Raw genomic sequence first — 22467 nt, forward strand, 5'->3', positions numbered from 1 at the left:
GTACAAAGGATTAGCGGTGATGAAGCAACAGGGATTAACTGATCATCACTGAATCGAATATCATGAAATTCCAGACCACTATTTTTGATCAGAATAAGAACAGGGATTAATTTGATTAGCACTGTGATCACACTGTTGACAAAGTCTGCACATGGTATTCAAACATAGATAATATATAAAAATAAATATTCGTATCAGCCTAAGATTATCATCTTCTATCTCTACTTCTACGCCATATTTGCTTCAGATGATTATCTCTGAATGCCAACATCGGAAGGTAACGTCAAAATAATAACTGAAGAATGATTTGGCCATTCTTCCGTGCACACTGAGATGTCCGTGCCAGACTGATGGGGAATAGCGAAGTCACAAGGGTTCCTTTGTAATTTATTTTGTTATTGAAGTTCATCATCAGACATTTCCATAAGATGTATTTGAGACATTGTACGTATATATCATATAATCATATATGTCACAAATCTCCGCATAGTATTTATCTGAGGAATACGCTTATAGAAAAGGGTGGAAAGTAAAAAAAAAACAAGCAAAAGGAAAAAAATCATGTACAAATAGGGAGTGATCGTTTTTACAAGATTTTCATTGATTTGTGAGAATAAAATCAGGCCTATGAGGCATTATGTAGTTAAACCATTTTCCCTGTATGAAACAAATTGTTCCAACTTATGATTAAGAGATGGTGTTATCTTCTCCATTTTGTAAATGCCCATTGTAATTTCCATCCATGCATTTAAAGTTGTGCTCTCCTGTGATAACCATTTCCTAGTAAGAGTCTTTCTACCAGCCACAAACAGTATATTCATCAAATATTTATTACTTTTCAACCAATCTTGAGGTATATATCCAAACTATATGGTCTTACTCTCCAAGGGTATTTCGCATTTAAAGATGTCTTGTAGGGCATTTCTATCCCCCTCCAATGGCAGTCCGAAAAAAAATGATAATGATTTGCATTTTGATTTCCACAATTTCTGCAGCAAACAGGGAGGTTACTATCATAATCGGATTTCTGAGAGCTTTTAATAAAATATCTTATCAGGATTTTCCATCCAAACTCCCTCCACTTCTGTGAACTGGTACACTTCCATTGATACCTCCATATTATTGTCCATTCTTCCTCAGATATAATTATCCCTCCTTTCTTCTCCCATTTTGTTTTAGTGTATGAAGTCGAATATGTTTTAAGATTTGACAACCCCTTCTACATGCTGAATTATCTGAATTATATCTGAATTATATGCTTTTCTAAATAGCTCTATCAAGAACGTACATGCCTTGGTTCCATTTTTAAGCGTCTTAATAAGATGTTGTCTCATCTGTAAATACCAATAAAATCTTGTTTATTTTTTTCTATTAAGGTTTCTCTTCAAGCATTTCAAAACTGAACAGAGTTTCTTCTTTTATTATGTTGCAAAGAACTGTTATTCCTTTAGCTGTCCAGTCCTTAAATCTGGCATCCAATCTATTTGGTGTAAAATCAGAGTCATATGCACACCATTTAAGAATTGCAATATCTCCCTCTAGATTATATTCTTTTATAGTAGTTTTCCATATTTTAAGAGTCAATTTCACCCATGGGTTATCAATAGTATTCATGTACCTTTGCAGGTTATTATCAACCAAAATTGCTTGTATGGCGATGGGAAGTACCCGCTCCTCAATGTTTTTCCACTGAGCGTCATATGATGGGTTACACCAACATATCACAACTCTCAACTGTGCTGCAAAATAATAATCTCTAAGAGACGGTATGCCCCATCCCCCCTTTTCCTTTGCTAATTGCAAAGTTTTGAGACGAACTCTAGGCCTTTTACCCTGCCAAATATACCTTGATAACATCTTGTTCCATTCATTGAATTGATTTTGATTAATCTCTATTGGTAGGGTCTGAAAGAGATATATAAGTCTGGGTAGTATATTCATTTTAATAGACTCAATCCTTGAACTGAGACTGGAAAAAGGAATCAAGTTCCATCTTGCCATATCTTCCTGAATTTTTTTATATGAAGGGTGATACTTACATTCTGATAATCTTGCCAAATCTTTTGGCATAATGGTGCCCAAATGTTTGAAAGACTCGTTTTCCATGTCCAGAGATATCTGCTTTCAATTTCCCTTGGTGGGTATGGTAATATGAAAGTAATTGGGTTTTATCTACGTTGATCTTGTATCCTGATAATTGACCATATTGTTCAAAGGATTCCCCTGATATCTTCATTTTTCTGATGCATTGAGCTAATGGTTTCAGATATAATGCGAAGAGTAGTGGTGACCATGCACAACCCTGTCTCGTGCTCCTTTCTAGGGTAAGACTATTTGATAAATATCCATTGATTTAATCCTAGCAATAGAGTTGTAATATAATGTCTGTATAGTTTTAATAATTGTGTCTTGGAAACCAGATCTGTGTAAAAGTCTGTGAAGAAAAATCCAATTAACCGAATAAAATGCCTTTTCACCGTACACGCTTATCACTATTGCTTCGATTATATTTTCCTCTATATAATGCGTAATGTGAAGTGTCCTTCGTAAATTGTCTTGTGTTTGGCGTTGTCGTATAAAACCTGTCTGATCGTTACGTTTCAGTATGGGTAGAAACTCCACTAATTGCTTGGCCATGATGAAGAAAAATAATCTATAATCTACATTAAGAACGGATATTGTTCTAAATGACCCGCGTTCCATTTTACCCTTGCCTTCTTTCGGTATTGCTGAGATTATCGCTTCCTTCTAACTGGTTTGCAATTGTGCCTTTTTAGACCCCAGTTCAGTGTGGGGAATAAAACAGGAATTAACTGATTTTCAAATTCTTTGTACCACTCTGCCGTATACCCATCTGATCCTGGTGACTTGCTTAATTTAAGCCTACGAATTGCAGCTTTTAATTCAACTTCAGTTATATCAGTAGTCATCGTTCTATTTTGTTCTTCGCTTAAAGTGGGTAACTCTGTAGAATGCAAGAAGGTGTAAATTTAGGTTATGCTTCCCTCTGGAACTTTAGAATATAGACTTTTAGCTTTTTTTTATTATTTTCGTTCTTGGGTCCCTAATTCTATGAATTGGATTTTCTGGTATCTTTTTTTTTCAGTTTCCAGGCCAGTATTTCCACAGATTTCGATCCACTTTCATGATGTCTCTGTTTCAGAAACAATTTTTTTCTGATTTCTTGCGTAGCCAAATTATTTATTTCATTCCTAATAGCTTTCATTTCCCCCAATGTATGCTGTGCCAAATTTAATTTGTTTCTCTTGTTCCTTCAGCCTATTTTGTAATTCCTCTAATGATCTATTCCTTATTTTTTTATATGAAGATATCGCTATATTCTTTCCTCTTAAGACAGCCTTCAGCGTATCCCATAAAATGGGAGATGAAACCTCTCCATTATCATTAAATTCTAAGTAGAGACCAATTTCTTTTTTAATGTGTACCTTAAAGTACGGATCATTGAGTAGACTTGAATTTAGCTTCCAAATAGTAGTGTTTGGTTGCGGGTCAAAATAATCAACTGATGAATATATTGCTGCATGGTCACTTACATCTATTGTCCCAATTCCACAGGTGTTTATTTGTCTTTGTCTTTTTTTAATGTTATGAAATAGTCTATTCTTGTATATACGAAATGGGGAGCAGAATAATGAGTGTAATCCCTTCTGTCGGGGAAAAGGTCCATCCATATATCAATTAAACCAACATCCTCAAAAAGTGTATTAACTTTCTTATGATAGGTTTTTCTATTGGAAAACTCTAAGTTTGGTTGCAATTGTAAATTTAAGTCTCCCCCACTGTTACGTATTCAGGCAGCAATAAATATATGAGTTAGGCAAGGGTTTATATAACAAATAGCACGTTTATTAAACACTGAAAACAAACCCTACAAAAGTAAGCAATCACTAACGTAACCGGAAATCAGCTGCTGTGCGGCAGCTTGAACAGTTCTTAAAGCGATGTTGTAAAATCAGTTCTTTAAAGTAGTATTGCCAAAAGTTCGAAATGCTCACAGTCCATTTAAGGGAGAGACTTTTTAAGACGATTTAAATTCTCTTTCACGTCGTTTTGCTTCGATTCCCGTCGTCGAACTTTTCCCACGAAGAATTTACGAAACGTAACGGCTTAAAGGCACTGACCTTTCCTTTATCACTGTCCTCAATGTTTTCTGCTATCCCGCAGAGATTAACACGAGAACAGCCAACGAAATCCTTCCGAATAAGGATTAAACAAGGTCGAACCCAACGTAACTCCCGAACTCCGATCTTCTCTCTCCACTGATTCTCAACTAGCAGTCTTGTAAAGAAACTGCTGGCAATGACCTTTTAAACTTTAGGCATTAGATAAAACTTCATCTTTCAACTAAACTGCGTCATCACATTAAATCACGCAGTGGCATGAAGTCGACATGGCAAATCCAGCCACGAAATGCCCCTCCTCACAGGGTGGGGTCTTCCTTTTATACCCTGTAAAAAAAACCTGTTGCATGATCTCTACTGGCGGGAACATGACGTCACTCCACCATCACAAGACCATTACCTCGTCCAGTATAGCTTCAACCCCAGTCATGTGACAAGGGTACCACTGTCATGTGTCACGAGTACGTAACAACCCTCACAACAGGAGACCTTCTGTTTCCGCTACCATAATATCAGTAATTTTCTGAAAGTAACCAATATCATTTCCCGGGAGTGCGTATATATTCAATACAGTAACTGAATTTCGGTCTATACTCCCCCTTTCCAGAATGTACCTGCCCTCTTTATCTCCAATTTCGAATACTTCTTCAAAATTTAGCTTACTTGAGATAGGAATAACAACTCCTCTCCAATGTCCTGATTTATATGAGAAGAAAAAAAAATATTGAAGCCCATTCTCTTTAGTTTTCTATGCTCATTATCACATATGAGTTTCCTCTAAATATATTAAATGGGCCTCTTCTTTTTTCATTTTGGATAAAATTATCTTACGTTTGATTGGATTTAATACCCTATTTACATTAAACGAAATGAATCTTACCTGGTCCTTAGCCATCTGTATTTACCTGTCAATGTATCATTGAAATTAGCATAAAACTTAATCGATCTACTCCCTGAACAAATAAGAACCAAGAAACGCAAGTAATAACAATAAATGGCAAAAAATGTGTGATTCCAAGGCTGAGGTCTCTGGTACATGACACATTGTTGAGCGAGAGGAAATGTCTAGCTGTGGGGACTAAACCCTCCTACTTGTGAGTTGATGGCCCGCATTGCAGTATTCATGAAAGTCAGTGACCAAAGTGACCAAATCCAGTACACACAGAAAAAATTTCCCTGTGTACTATTCATGTGTATATATATATATATACATACATAAATACATACACATACATATACACATGCATATATATATATGTGTGTGTGCGTGTGTGTGTGTGTGTGTGTATGTATGTGTGTGTGTGTGTGTGTGTGTGTGTATATATATATATATATATATATATATATATATATATATATATATATACATACATACATACATACATACATACATAAATACATACACATACATATATATATTCTCCATTTTGGTGGGAAAAAGGAGTAATTGAGTGAATAAAGAAGAATAAATAAGTAATATAAAATTCACATTATAATAAGTATTTTTCGAGATTGGTATATCACCGTCTACTTTTGCTTCAGTTTAACTTCTCAACATTTTAAAAGTTAGCCAAACTTCTGGAGGGGGCTCTTCTGGAGGGGGTGAGGACTGTCTTTGGAAAACTCCCAGTCTCTTCTGATATACTTCCCTTGGCCTCCTCCCGTCTCCTGCCTCCTCGATTCTCGCACTATTTCCCAAGCAAACCGGGATAATTCCTCCACCAGGCTTTCCCTCGGTTTGATCACGCTGCCGGGCAACCCTCTGGCCTTCATGTCTATAGTCGCCTCTTCCACTGTCTGATACAGTTGGATCCCATCTCGATAAAATAATCGAAGTTTAGCAGGGTACGGAGTTTGAAATCTAATCCTTTTTTGCTTTAGTATTCGCTTGAGTTCAGAATATTCTTTACGTTTCTGCAGGACTGCGGCGGTGGGGGGAGGTTATCTTGGTCGAAATATGTTAATTTATCTTCTAAAAACACCCTCTTCTTACCCTAGTCCCTTCGTAGGATCTCCGCCTTGGTCCTGTATCGAAAGAATTTGATTATTATAGAGCGTGGCTTATCTGCTCTGTCTCGGGTAAGCTTCGGGACGAGCGCACGATGCGCTCTCTCGATTTCCAACTCCATAGTCGAGGGAAGCTCCAGCGCGTCCAGCAGCAACTTTCCGACAAACTCCGTCATAGACATGCCCTCTGCTCCTTCGGGAACATAGTATATTCTGATATTTTTCCGCCGTGATCTTCCCTCCAGGTCAAGCAGTTTACCTTCTTGTTGGTTTAATATTTTTATCGTCTTACTTAGTATCCGTTTCACGTTTTGAACGCGAAGTTTCACCTTCTCAATTCGAGTCCCTGCCACCGCTATTTTTAGATTAATGCTGGCGAGCTCTGCCTTAATATCACGGAGCTGCTGCTCTAATTCTTTCCGGAACTCCCGTATCTCTTTCAGGATTTCGAAGATATTCGCCTCTTCGTCTGAGCGAGGCCCAGCGTCCGCCTCGCTGGCACGCGGTCGGATAACAGAGCCACTCGCTGCACTCCTCTTGGCCGCAGGCTCCGCACTGTCGCTTTTTTATTTCCATTCTTTTTCCCCATTCTTGTTCAAATACTTTCGAAAAATACTATATTTGACGGGTTAACGTGTCTTAATATGCAGTTTTCCGAAGGAGCTAGTGCCTTAAGCTGCCATTCTCGACGATGACGTGACGGGAACCCCTCTCCTAATTCTCACTCTTTCGAATGAATGTCGGGAATAACGGAGGATGGTATCACCGTTCTGCATTTATGTATTTGACCATGTATATGTAGACCATGTGAAAAGGGCAATTTTGTGATTACAACAGTTATGGGGGATTTCAATATGCAGGAAGAATGAGAAAATCCGGTTGGTGTTGAATCCAAGAGAAGGAATTTGCAGAATGCCTCCGAGATGGCTTTTTAGAGCAGCTTGTCGGTCAGCCCACTAGAGAAAAGGCAATTCTGGACTGGGTGTTGTGTAACTAAAGGAACCCTTGGAAACCAGTTAGCATGATATGATAAAAGGAGAAGCTAAAATCAGATATACCATGATTACGGTGGTGTAAAGTGAACTACAGAGGCTTGCGAGAGGGATTGGCCGGAATTGATCAGAAGAGGACACCAGAAAGGATGAAGGGCTAACGGCAATGGCTGGTATTTCACGGGAAAATTCGGCATGTGCAGGAAAAACACATCCCAAAGATGAATACGTATTCTAATGGATGAGGTAACCGTGGCAATAAAAATGGAAGTTTAGTAAGTATTCTCATAAAAAAGAGGGCTTGTCATATAGCATAAATTAATGGGAAGGCAGAGGATTGAGAAGCATTTGAAATCCAACAGAAGAAAACTAAAAAGCCATAGGAGAGAAATAAGGGAAGGTGTGTGTGTGTGTGTGTGTTTATAAAGAGTAAAAGAGAGACGAGAATGGATATCGGACCGTTGGAAATGACGTTGTCAAAGTAGTGATGGGGATGGGGTCGAAGAAACGGCAGATGAACTTAATTCGAATTTTGCGTCAGTATTCACTGTATAGCATAAATTAATGGGTAGGCAGAGGAGGGGGAAGCATTTGAAATCAAACAGAAGAAAACTAGAAGGCCAGGGTAGAGGAAAGATGAAATATTAGGTAAAGCTAGCTAGTAACAGAAAAGAGCATACAAAACGATTATATACAAGAGAAATGAGAGAGAGAGAGAGAGAGAGAGAGAGAGAGAGAGTGAGAGAGAGAGAGAGAGTGAGAGAGAGAGAGATAGAGAGAGAGTGAGAGAGAGAGTGAGAGAGAGAGAAAGAGAGAGAGAGATAGAGAGTGAGAGAGAGAAAGAGAGAGAGAGAGAGATAGAGAGAGAGAGTGAGAGAGAGAGAGGGGGAGAGAGAGAGAGAGAGTGAGAGAGAGATAGAGAGAGAGAGTGAGAGAGAGTGAGAGAGAGAGAGAAAGAGTGAGAGAGATAGAGAGTGAGAGAGAGAGAAAGAGAGAGAGAGAGATAGAGAGTGAGAGAGAGAGAGACAGAGAGAGATAGAGAGAGAGAGTGAGAGAGAGAGAGAGAGAGAGAGAGGGAGAGAGAGAGAGAGTGAGAGAGAGAGATAGAGAGAGAGAGTGAGAGAGAGAGAGAGAGAGAGAGAGAGAGAGAGAGAGAGAGAGAGAGAGAGAGATGAGAGAGAGAGGTTGTGGAGTTGATCTCCCAGGTTACTGCCAAGGAGACCCGGTTACCCACTCTGAGCATGAGTCCGTGGCGCAGAAGGGGAAGAAGGGGAAGAGAGGCGCATTAACGATTAGGAGACATAATAATCAGAGGGGACAGGAGATTCATGCATGGGACTCCGGATGGAATATTACCTCCCGGGTGGCAGAATCAGAGACGTCTCGGATCACGTACACATGGACTCGGGGGAATGGAATTTTGGAATTTGACCTCCACTCTTTAAAAAGGGAGTAAGGAAAAAGAAGGAAATTATTGGCTGGTTAGTCGAGCTTCAGTTTTTCGGAAAGTATCGGATGATGATGTCTCGAGGTACTTGGAGACTAATGATAAAATAATTAACATTAATAATTGATCATTAATGATAAAATAAGTCAACACGACTTTTCTCAGGAGAAATCTGGCCCAGAAAATCTGTTAGAATCCTTCGAGGAAGTAATAAGCAGGGTGGACAAAGCAGAGGCGGTGGATGTTATGAAAATGGATTTTTCGAAAGCATTTGATCAGGTGCCACACATGAGGCTGCTTAAGAAGATAAAATCCTATTTCATTGTAAAAAACGTATTGGGATGGATAGCGGAATGGCTTACAAGCAGGAAGAAGCGATTGAGGGTGAACGGATCCTTCTCTGGCTGGAAGCCAGTGAATAGAGGTGTTCCTGGGGAGTCACCATTGAGGCAAATACTTTTCACATTGTTTGCCAATAATTTGGATAATGGAATTGACGGCTCTGTAGCGGATGGTATGAAGATGGGTGGAGGGGTAGGCAGTGATGATGGAGGAATGCGATTACAGGAGACTTAGACAACTTGGAAGAATAAGCAAAAGAGTGGCAGGTGTAATACAGTATTCGGACTACAACGGGAAATAGAAAAGCATTGTCAAAAGGGCAATGTGGTGACCGACGTCGGAGATTTGAACATGCAGTTAGATGAGGAAAATCAGGCTGGTAATGGATCCCAAGAGAGCGATTTCCTGTGTGATAACTTCTTCAGACCAGTTTCTCGTAGAGACTACTTGGGGATCAGCTATACCAGATTGTGAGTTTTATAATGACCCCGAGGGGATTATGGAACTGAGGGTAAAGGGATCCTTAGCAGGTAGTGATCACATTAAAATTGAGTTCAAATTGAAATTTGACAGGGTGAAAGTAAACTAATGTAGCAGCGTATCGCAGCGTTAATGAAATCACAGTAATATGACAGAGGGGTTGGTAAAAGCAAACTGGAAGGAAATGCTGTCAGGGACGACAGTACATGGGTTTATAGGGGGGAAATGAGGAAGGTGCATGATGGGTTATTCCAAAAGTGAAGAAATACTCAAATGGCAAAATATTATAACCGGAACTGGCAAGAGAATTCAGAATTCAGTAGAACAAGGCAAATATCTGCGGGAATATAGTGGACCGGGAATCTTTTAAAACCCTGCAGAAAGCAACTAAACATGTTGATATTAGAAAGAGGAGATGTTGGAGTTGATAAAATACATTAGGACGGATAGGTCCCCGGGGCCTGACGGAATATTCCCCAGGCTGCTCCACGAGGCGGGGGAAGAGATTGCTGAGCGTCCGGCTAGGATTTTTTTGTCCAGGGGAATATACGGAGGACTGGAGGGAGGCGATTCCTGTCCCCCTGTTCAAAAAAAGGTAGTAGGGTTAGTCCGGGTAATTATAGACCAGTGAGCCTTACATCTGTGGTGGAAAAGCTGTTTGAAAAGATACTTAGAGATAAGATCTGTGGGCATTTAGAGAATCATGGTCTGATCAGGAACAGTCAAGATGGCCTTGTGAAGGGAAGATCATGCCTAACAAGCCTGATAGAGTTATTCGAATAGGTAACCAGGCAGTAGTGCAGTGGGTACCCAGATACCAGTACCCAGATAGGGTAGTGCAGTGGATGTGATCTAAATGTTTTGTATAAGGTTCCACACGGTAGGCTTATTCAGAAAGTCAGAAGACATTTTATCCAGGGAAGATTGGCCAGGTGGATTCAGAATTGGCTTGCCTGCAGAAAGCAGAGGGTCGTATTGGAGGGAATATATTCGGATTGCAACGTTGTGGCTAGTGGTGTCCCACAAGGATCGTTTCTGGGCCCCCTACTTTTTGTGATTTTTATTAACGACCTGGATGAGAGGGTAGAAGGGTGGGTTGGCAAGTTTGCAGACGACTAAAGGTTGGTGGTGTTGTGGATAGTGTAGAGGATTGTCGAAGATTGTAGAGAGTCATTGATAGGATGCAGGAGTGGACTGACAAGTGGCAGATGGAGTTCAACCCGGAGAAGTGTGAGGTGGTACACTTCGGAAGGACAAACTGCAAGGCAGAGTCCAAAGTAAATGGCAGGATACTTGATAATGTGGAGAAACAGAGGGATCTGGGGTTACTTTTCCGCAGATCCCTGAACGTTGCCTCACACGTAGGTATTGTAGTTCATGAAGCTTATGGGGTGTTAGCTTTTATAAGTCGAGGCATAGAGTTTAAGAGTCGTAAGGTAATGATGCAGCTCTATAAAACTCTGGTTTGGCCACACTTGGAGCACTGTGTCCAATTCTGGTCGCTTCACTGCAGGAAGGATGTGGAAGCATTGGAAAGGGTACAGAGGTGATTTACCAGGATGCTGCCAGGTTTAGAGAGTATGCATTATGATCAGAGATTAAGGGAGCTAGGGCTTTACTCTCTGGAGAGAAGGAGGATGAGAGGAGACATGACAGAGGTGTACAAGATATTAAGAGGAACAGATAGAGTGGACGGACAGCGCCTCTTCCCCAGGGTACCACTGCTCAATACGTGAGGACATGACTTTAAGTTAAGGGGTAGGAAGTTCAAGGGGGATATAAGAGGAAGGTTTTTTACTCAGAGAGAATTTGGTGCGTGGAATGCACTGCCTGAGTCAGTGGTGGAGGCAGATACACTAGTGAAACTTAAGAGACTACTAGACAGGTATATCGAGGAATTTGAAGTGGGGGGATATATGGGAGGCAGGTTTTAAGGGTCGGCACAAAATTGTGGGCTGAAGGGCCAGTTCTGTGCTGTACTATTCTAAGTTCTACGTTCTGTTTATCTGCGGGAAGATCGCGGACTTCGAAGTTTTTAAAAACCTGCAGAAAGCAATTAAAGATCATCGGGAGGAATTAGTGAAATATGACAGCAAGTTAGCAAATAAAATTAAGGTGGACAGATATAAGATAAAGGTGGATAGAAAAAGCCTCCATGGAAAATAAAAGAGATGAGAGTGGATACAGGATCGCTAGAAAGTGAGGTCAGGAAATAATAACAGGGGATCAGGAGATGGCAGATGAGCTAAATGAGTATTTTGCTTCAGTTCTCACTGTGGAGGACACTGGCAGTGTGCGAGTGTTGAAGGGTATGAGGTGAAAGAAGTGAGTACTGTTACTACCATAAGGGAGATGCTGCCCAAAAACCATGTAGACATTAAGAAACTGGATGTGCTTGTGCTTTTGAAAAATAGTATGTTCAATAGGTCGCCGGGACCGAACGTGATATAACCCAGGATATTGTGAGAAGCGAGGCGGGGGCTCTGGCGATGAACGTTGCATCATCATTTTGGACGCAAGAAGTACCAGAGGATTGAAAAGTTGCAAATGTTGTTCCGTTCTTTAAGGAAGGGAGTAGGGATAACCCAGGAAATTGCAGACCAGTGGGTCTCACTTCAGTGGTGGGCAAGTTGTTGGAGAAGATCCTGAGAGGCAGGATTTGTGAGCATTTGGAGAGACATAGACTGATTAGGGTTAGTCAGCATGGCTTTGTCCAGGGCGGGTCGTGCCTTACCAGCCTATTTGAATTCTGTGAGAAGGTAACAAAACGGATTGATGAAAGCAGAGCAGTGGATGTCGTGTATATGGATTTCAGAAAGGCATTTGATAAGTTTCCTCATGCGAGACGAATTCAGAAAGTAATATGCCATGGGATCCAAGGAGACCTTGCTTTGTGGATCCAGAATTGACTTGTCCACAAAAGGCAGAAGGTGGTTGTAGATAATGCGAATTCTGCATGGAGGTCTGTAACCAATGGTGCTCTATGGAGATCTATTCTGGGAACCCCTTGTCGTTGTAATTTTTATAAATAACCTGGTTGAGGAAGTAGAGGAGTGGGTTAGTAAGTTTGTAGGTAACACAAAAGTTGGGATGTTGTGGATAGTCTGGTGGATTGTCAGAGGTTGCAGTGGGGCAACGATAGGATGCCGAACTGGGCTAAGAAGTGACAGATGGAGTTCAACACAGAAAAATGTGATCTGATTGAGTTAAGGAGGTCAAACTCGAAACCAGATTTGGCAGTGTAGAGGATCAGCGAGACCCGGGGTTCCCTACCCATAGGACATTCACAGCTACTGCGGAGATGGGCAGTGCTGTTAAGAAGGCATATGGTGTGATGGCCTTCACGAACCGACGGATTCAGTTCAAGGGCCGTCAGGTAATGTTGCAACAGAGCAAGCCCTTAGTCAGACCACACTTGTTCAGTTATGCACCTCATTACAGGACGGATGTGCTGCTGAGGATTTATAAGACACTGGCGAGTCCTCACCTTGAATACTGTAAACAGTTTAAACCCGTCATCTGAGAAACGATGTGCTGCCGTGGAGAGGCTCTACACGTGGTTTACAAGGATGATTGCAGGAAGGAAAGTGTTATCATCCGAGGAACGCCGGATGGCTCTGGGTCTGTACTCGCTGGCATTTAGAAGGATGAGGGATGTTATGTACCACCAGCAGCAATAGGTCACAAATGAGTCCGGTTTAAATGTTAAAACCACTTCCTTTATTAGTATCTACTCCAAATGTTGAAACTTAAGCGAAATAAACAGAAGTTAACGGTTTGTGCCTGTATGTGTGTATGTATAGGTAGCTCCCAAACTATCAAGCTTTGGAAGAATTCTTAAAATCTTAAAATGGCAAAGTAGAAAGGTTCAGTAATCCTAGGAATAAGTGATGGGAGAGATTTGTAAAACCGCGTTAAAATGTAGAGAGAAGGCAATTACGAAGTATTCCACAGTTTCCACGCTGCGTAAACGTAATAACAGTCGCTGAACATCTTATCCGTCGAATCGTTCCGAAATCCACGTAGAAGTAGGTGACATGTCACGGAAATATCCTTTCCTCTAAGTGGTTACCACATGACACACCCGAATCCAGGTAAGGGTTAACAACAGTCGTCCCAAAGAATACTGCAACACAATCCACGTATGGATTATAGGAAGCGACAGTCACACATCCAATGCACGGTGCCGTTAATCAACCCGAAACTTTGGCATGGGAAAGTAACGCACTTTACCCATTAGTGTAGCGACCTGTTGCTGCTCGCAATCCAAAACCCTTTCTCACTCTCTCCCCTTTCTTTCTGAGAGTCTCGGTGATCCGTCGCAGCTTGTCATACTGACGTCATAGTCCCGCCTGGTCCAAGCGTCTCTTAAGGTGACAATCCACAGTGAATGAAACCTGCGGTCACGTAACAGGGGGACTCATTCAAACCTTTCCAATGTAGAAAGGCCAAGACAGAGGAGATGTGGAAAGGATGTTTCCCATGGCTGGAGAGCCGAGGACAAGGAGGCACAGCCTCCGGGTAGAAGAGCACTGCTTCAAAACAGAGCTGCGGAGAAAATTATTTAGTCAAATTATTTTGCCACGTGCAGCTATGGAGGCCAGGTCATTGGATGTATTTGAGGCATAGCTTGGTAGGTCCTTGATTGGATATGACATCAAAGGTTACAGGGAGAAGGCCAGCAACTGGAATTGAGGGAAAGATGAGGAAAAAATGATCAGCCACGATTGAATGGCGGAGCAGACTCGATGGACCAGAAAGCCACAACCTTTTAATTGTCCTATGCAGTCTTATCCATAAGACCATAAGAATAGGAGCAGAATTAGGCCTTCTGGTCCATCGAGTCTGTTCCGCCGTTCTATCATAGCTGAGCATTTTGTATCCATCTTTCACTCAATTCCAGCTTTGAATGGCCCCTGGGCATGGACCCCAAGGTCTCGCTGATCCTCCACACTGGAAAATCTGGTTTCAAGTTTGTCCTTATGAACTGAATCATTCCACATTTATCTGGGTTGAATTCCATCTGCCACTTCTCAGCCCAATTCTGCATTCTATTGTTGTTCTGCTCTAACCGCTGACTACCCTCCAGACTATCCACAACATCCGAACTTCGGTGTGATCTACAAACCTACTAAACCACTCTTCTACTTCCTCATCCAGGTTGTTTATAAAAATTGCAAGGGGTCCCCGACGAGATCCTGTAGAACACCATTGGTCACCGACCTCCATGAGGAATTCGAATTATCTACAACCACACTTTGCCTTCTGTGGGCAGGGCAAATCAATTCTGGATCCACCAAGCAAGGTCTCCTTGGATCCCGGTGCATATTACTTTCCGAGTGAGACTCGCATGGGGAACCTTATCAAATGCCAAGCTGAAATTCATATACACTACATCCACTGCTCTGCCTGCATCAATCCGTTTTGTTACGTCCTCACAGAATTCAATTTGGCGCGTAAGGCACGAACTGCCCTTGACAAAGCCCTGCTGACTAACCCTAATCAGTCCATGTCTCTCCAAATGCTCACAAATCCTGCCTCTCAGGATCTTCTCCAACAACTTGCTCACTACTGAAGTGACACTCACTGGTCTGTAATTTCCTGGCTTATCTCTACTCCCTTCTTTGAACAGCGGAACAACATTTGCAAACTTTCAATCATCTGTTACTTCTTCCGTCCCAAATGATGATGAAAAGTTTAACGCCAGAGGCTCCCTCCTCGCTTCTCACAGTAGCCTGGGTTATATCACGTTCGGTCCCGGCGATTTATTTAACATACTGTTTTTCAAAAGCACCAGCACATCCAGTTTCTTAATGCCTACATGGTTTTTGGGCAGCATCTCCCTTATGGTAGTAACAGTACTCACTTCTTTAACCTCATACCCTTCAACACCTCCACACTGCCAGTGTCCTCCACAGTGAGAACTGAAGCAAAATACTCATTTAGCTCCTCTGCCATCTCCTGGATCCCCTGTTATTATTTCCTGACCTCAGTCTCTAACGGTCTTGTATCCACTCTCATCTCTTTTATTTTTCATGGTGGCTTATTCTATTCACCGTTATAATGTTTCTGTTCACCTTGATTTTATCTGCTAACTTGCTTTCATATTTCACTCTTTCGTCCCGATGATCTTTAGTTGGTTTTTGCAGATTTTTAAAAGTTTTACAGTCCACGATCTTCCCGCAGATATTTGTCTTCTTCGACGTCCTCTCTGTTGCTGTCACATTAGCTCTGAATTCCCTTGACAGCTCCGGTTACAATATTTTGCCATTTGAATATTTCTTCATTTTTGAAATATACCTATCCTGCGCCTTCTTCATTTCCCCCTTTATAAAATATACTATCATCCCTCACAGCATCTCCTTCCAATTTGCTTTTACCAACTCCTTTCCCATATCACTGCAATTTCATTCACGCCACTGATACACTGCTACATTTGACTTTATTTTCACCCTGTGAAAATTCAATTTGAACTCAATCTTCATGTGATCACTACTTCCTAAGGGTTCCTTTACCTCAAGTTCCATAATCGCCTCTGGGTCATTATAAAACACATAATCTGGAAAAGCTTATCCCAAGTAGTCTCCACGAGAAACTGGTCTGAGAAGCTCTGATAGGAAATCACTCTCTTGAGATTCATTACCAACCTGATTTTTCTCATCTAACTGCATGTTAAAATCTCCCACGACGATCATCACATTTCCCTTTTGACAATCCTTTCCTATTTCCCGTTGTAGTCCCAAAATTTAAGAGACTACCTGACAGGTATATGGAGGAAATGAAGGTGGATGGTTATACGGGAGGCAGGGTTTAATGGACGGCAGAACATTGTGGGCCGAATGGCCTGTACTGTGCTTTGTTCTCTTTGTCCTTTGTTAATGCCACCACCATCTTTAACACTACCACAGTTAGAAACCTAAGGTGTAGTTCCTCTGGTCCGGGTGGGTTATTTACCTTTGGGTCTTTCAGCTTTTTGAGCACCTGCTCTGCTCTAACAGTAACTGCAGCCTCCTGACTGCCTTCACTCAGTACAACATCAGGCATTCTGTCTTCCACAGTGAAGGCTGACGTAAAATACTCATCCAGTTCATCAACCATCTCCTCGTCCCCCGTTATTTCTCCTGCCTCATTTTCTTGCGGTCTTATATCCACTCTCATTTCCCATTTATTTTTAACATACTGGGGAAAAAACTTGTATCACCGACTTTGATAGTACTTGCCAGCTTGCCTTCATATTTCGTCTTTTCCCTCCTAATGATTTTCCTGTTGCTCTCTGCAGGTTTTTAAAAACTTCCCAGTCCTCTGTCTTCCCACTAATTGTGCTTTGTTGTATCCGCTTTCTTTTGCCTTCACAGTAGCTTTGATTTCCCTTGTCAGCCACGGTTATATTATTTTACCCTCCGAGTATATCTTCAGTTTTGGTATACTCATGCCCTGTACTTCCGTTACTTTCCCCAGGAGCGCACGCCATTGCTGTTCTGCTGACATCCCTGCAAGCAGCTCCTTCTAATTTACTTTGGCCATCTTCTCTCTCATCCGACCGAAATTTCGCTTATTCCACTGAAATACTGCCACGTCAAACCTCCCTATCAAATTTCAAGTTGAGCACGATCACATTGTGATCACTGGTTCCTCAGGGTTCGTTTGTCGTAAGCTCACTAATTGCCTCAGGTTCATTACATAATACTGATACGGTACAGCTGACTCCCGTGTAGGTTATTTGTGATGTGTTCTTTGTTTGGACAAAACATTCAGGGTTCGGACAGTGGAGTCTGCATATGCCCTGAGTTATTCAAGTTGATCGATTATTTAAACCAAGAGTCATAAATATCTGGCTCTCACTTGCTGGGAAGATGGCAATTAATGGATCTTGGCTTGGAGCAGGGCCAGTAAAAAAGATGAGAAAGGTCACACATAAGTTCTGTAATCTTTGACAGCCTGCCACACGATCCACAACATCCCAAACCTTCATGTTTTCAGCAAAATACCCTCCACTTCCTCATCCAGGTCATTTATAAAAATCACAAAGGGTAGGGGTTCCGAAACAGATCCCTGAAGCACACCACTGGTAGCGGCCTCCGTGCAGAATAAGACCCGTCTACAACCGCTCTTTGCCTTCTGTTGTGGGCAAGTCAGTTCTGGATCAATAAAGCAATATCCCTGTGGATCCCATGCCTCCTAACTTTCTCAATAAGCCTTGTATGGGGTACCTTATCAATTGCCTTGCTGAAATCCATGTACATTACATCTACAGCTCTGCCTTCATCAATGAGTTTCGTCACATCCTCAGAAAACTCAATAAGGCTCGTAAGGAACGACTTGCCTTTGCCAAAGCCATGCCAACTCTTCCTAATCATATTATGCCTCCTTGAGAACAACTGCTCCCAATTTATTCTCCCAGGTCCCGGCCTAAAAGCATCATATTTCTTCCTCCCCAATTTAATACTCTCTCAAATTGTGCGCTCCTATCCAATCTACCGCTATGGTAAATGAGGTGGAGTTGTAATCACTAGGTCGGAAACTCTCTCCCACCGTGGGATCTTGTACCTGACCAGGTTCACTTCCAATTCCCTGAAGAAATACTGCCTCTCATCTAGTTGGCCTATCTACATATTGCTTCAATATTATCATTTTCTGTAGCTGTTTTTACGGCATTTTTGCTTTAGGTTATTTTATCAGAATGTATACCCGGACGGAAAAGTCAATATGATAATTGTAGAATGATTGGATGCTTTACCCCTCACAGTGAGATGGTCGGGAATAACGAAGTATCAAGGGTTCCTTTATACTTACCAGTCAGGAACGTGAGGTGATCAGCTGGGGCTTGGTCATTGCACTAAGGAAATGCTGACGCCTTTGATTTAAATTAATGCGAGCTGCTCGTCTGCTGTTATGTTTTGGTAATAAAAACTAGGAATATGCTACTTTGAACTTATTCATCAGACCATAAGATATAGGAGCAGAAAAAGGCCACTTGGCCCATTACCTAATCAGTCAACGTCCTTCCGCAGCCTCCCTACCCCCTCAAAGCTACCTGCCCCTCCATATATCGTCAGATAATTTGCAAACATTGCAAGTAAACCATCAATCCCCCCCATCCAAACCATTGACATAACGTAAAAAACCGGTTCCAACATAGCCCCCTCTGGAACCCCACTAGTCACCCGCAGGCGAGCAGAAAATGCTCCTTTTTTCCACATCAGCTATTGGTTTATCCGTGCTAGAAACAAGGGATTGTAGACTGTTAAACAGCTGCATCTGTGTCGCTTCTCACCTGCATTCTGAAAATCCAAGTGGACAACATCAATCGATTCTCAGTTATCCATACTGCTTGTTATTTTTTCAAAGAGTTCCAAAGCATTTATCAGGCAACATTTTCCCTTGAGGGCAATGCTGACTATTGCCTACTTTCTGATATGACTCCAAGTTCCCTGAGACCTCATCCTTAATAATCGTCTTCAACATCTTCCTAACCACTGAAGTCATACTAGCTTATGGATAGTTTCTTGCTGTCGCTCTCCCTTCTTGAAGAGTGGAATGACATTTGTGATTCTTGAAAGACCAATAGGTAGGTTTAACAGGGACATTTAACATCAGAAAAATGTACAAAATATACATACTGAAATACTTTTTCTTCGCAAACATCCACATAAACTGAGGTGTGGCCCAAAGAATGATTGACAGGTAAACGTTAGAACCCAGAAGCATCCACAGCTCCCCCCTCCTATTCACAGGCAGCAGCAAGGCCACGACCCCCTTCCTCACCAGCAAAAAATAAGCACTGACGCCCTCCACCGAGCACTCAAGCGTGCGGCAAAGTATCAATAGAGACACAGACTTGCAGTGTCTTCCTCATCACTCATGCTTCCCTGATCTTTTCAGCCACGCCAGGTGAATATGTAACTTTGACAAAAGGTTTTAATGAGGATTCACCCCGCTATCCTTCTACAGTCCAGCGAGTACAGGCCATCAAACGTTCCTCATATGATAGCCCTATCATTACTGGAATCATCATTGTGAACCTCCAATGCCAGCATGTCTTTGCCTAGATGAGGAGCCCAAACGGTTCACAATACTCAAGGCGAGGCGTCATCAGTGCCTTATAAAGCCTCAGCACCAAATCCCTGCAGTTACATTCCAGAGCTCTTGACATAAATTCTAACATTGCACTTGCCTTCTTCACCACCGACTCAACCTGCAAGTTGACCTGTAGGCAGTTTTGTCGATGTGTCCCAATTCTTTTTGCATCTCAGATTGTTTGGATTTTCTCCCTGTACAGAGAATAATCTGCACATTTATTTCTTCAGGCAATCTATATGACCATGCAGTGTCCAGCAGGACATTTCATTTGCCACTTACTTGCCCACTCTCCTAATCTTCCAAAGTCATTCTGAAACCGTCCCGTTCCTCAAACTACCTGGTCCTCCACTACTCTTCATATAATCTGCAAACTTGTCAACAATCCGTGTATTCTTTCATCCAAATTATCGATGCGCATCACAAAAAGAATTACCCCAACAGCGACCCCTGCGGGTCATCACTAGTCACTGCCATCGGACCAGAAAAGGATCACTTTTCCCCCACTGGCTGGCGCCTAACAATCAGCCAACGTACTAACCATGCTAGTAACTTTCCTGTTAAGAACCAAGGGCTCTTAACATGGTTACCAGACTCATGTCTGGCGCCTTGTCGAAGGCCTCCTGAAAATTGAAATATGCAACATGCTCTGCATCCCCTTTCTCTTTCCTACTCTAAGCACCTGGAAGAATTCCGACAACTTGGTCAGGCAAGATTTTCCCTTAAGTAAACGATGTTGTTTTTGTCCATCTTCTCCTCTGTCACCAAGTATTCCAAACTCTCATCCTTAACAATTGACTCCAAGTATCTCCCTTGTTCCCTCCTTCAGAACCCGATGGTGCAGCTCAGCTGCTCCGGCTGATATATGCACCGTTCGGTCGTTCACCTTTCTGAGCACCTTCTCGCTTGTAATAGCAATTGCACTGGCTTCTCTTCCCTCACGCCCTTCCATATCTGGCACACTGCGAGTGTCTAACACAGTGAAAACTGATGCAAAACACTCATTTAGTGCATCTGCCACATCTTGTCCTCCGTTATCAGTTTTCCGACCTCATTTTCTAGCAGTCCCATATCCACTTTCATCTCTCTTTTACTTATTGTACTTGAAAAAAGCCTTTTCTATTCTATTTGATATTTCTTGCCAGCTTGCTTTCATAGTTTATGTTTTCCCTTCGAATGACTTTTAGGTGACTTCTGCAGAGTTTTTTTAATTCCTTTTATTGAATTTTCAAATAGGTTACAGAAAGAAAAAAAATATCAACCCTTCCCCCTCCCCTGAACCCCTCCCCCCAACATATCCCTGTAGAAAAAAAAGAAGAAAGAAAGAAAGAAAGAAAGAAAGAAAGAAAGAAAGAAAGAAAGAAAGAAAGAAAGAAAGAAAGAAAGAAAGAAAGAAAGAAAGAAAGAAAGAAAGAAAGAAAGAAAGAAAGAAAGAAAGAAAGAAGGAAAGAAAGAAAGAAAGAAAGAAAGAAAGAAAGAAAGAAAGAAAGAAAGAAAGAAAGAAAGAAAGAAAGAAAGAAAGAAAGAAAGAAAGAAAGAAAGAAAGAAAGAAAGAAAGAAAGAAAGAAAGAAAGAAAGAAAGAAAGAAAGAAAGAAAGAAAGAAAGAATGAATGCCTGGATTTCGGAAGATCCCCACATGCTCCATGGAGTTCATAATATTTTTAATATGTATATTTATTTATTTCCCCAGATAACCAATAATTTTATTTTCGGAGCACCTATATATATAATCCTACTTTTTTGTAAATAAGGGCGCCAAATTTTCAGAAATATTTCATATTTATCTTTTAAATTATAAGTATTTTTTTCAAGTGGAATACAGCTAAAAATGTCATTCTTCCGAAGATCTACACTTAAGTAAGAATCCGATTTCCAAGTAACTGCAATAGCCTTTTTGGCTACTGCCAATGAAATTTTTATGAATTCCTCCTGACATTTATTCAATTTGGATTTTGATTTTATCCCTTCAATATCGCCTAATAAAAATAATATTGGATTGCGTGGAAGTTGTATTCTAATAATTTGTTCCAGTCAAACTCTTAAATTTATCCAAAAAGGTTGAATTTTAGAATAAGACCAAGTAGAGTGTAAAAAAGTACCAATCTCTTGATTACATCGAAAACGTTGTTTAATCAATTTATTTGTTGTGGTGTAATATATATTTGATGTAAAAAGTTATATTGTACTAATCTTAGTTGAACATTTATTGTGTTTGTCATTCTGTCAAGACATCATCTTGACCAACTTGTTTCATCAATTTTAATATTCAAATCATTTTCCCATTTTTGTCTTGACTTATGAATTCCTTGTTTAATTGCCTGTTTTTTAATCAAATTATACATACCAGAAATATTTTTTTTAATTTTTCCTTTATGAGTTAAAGTTTCTATTTCATTAGGTTTCAGCAATAACATTGTTTGACCCAGTTTCTCTCTTAAATAAGCCCTTAATTGGAAATAACAGAAAAGAGTGTTATTTGATATTTTATATTTATTCTTTAATTGGTCAAATGACATTAATATACCTCCTTCAAAACAATCTCCTAAATATCTAATCCCTTCGTGAAACCAGTTATATAAAAGTTGATTGTCCATTGTAAAAGGAATAAGTTTAATTTGAATTAAAGGTCTCTTTGCTAATAAAGATTTCTTTATCTGATCATCAACATTTATCTTATTCCATAAATCAATCAAATGTTTTAGTATAGGATATTCTTTCTTTTCCCGTATCCACTTCGAATCCCATTTATATTTAAACTCTTCTGGTATATTTTCTCCTATTTTGTCTAATTCTATTCTAATCCATGCCGGTTTATCTTCATCAAAAAAGATGCAATAAATCTAAGTTGATTTGCTTTGTAATAATTCTTAAAATTTGGTCATTGTAACCCTCCTACATCAAATTTCCATGTCAATTTTTCCAACGATATTCTTGACATCTTACTTTTCCAAAGGAATTTCCTCACACATTTATTTAACT

The sequence above is a fragment of the Hypanus sabinus genome, chromosome 31, assembly GCF_030144855.1.
Source record: "Hypanus sabinus isolate sHypSab1 chromosome 31, sHypSab1.hap1, whole genome shotgun sequence".
Lineage (NCBI taxonomy): Eukaryota > Metazoa > Chordata > Chondrichthyes > Myliobatiformes > Dasyatidae > Hypanus > Hypanus sabinus.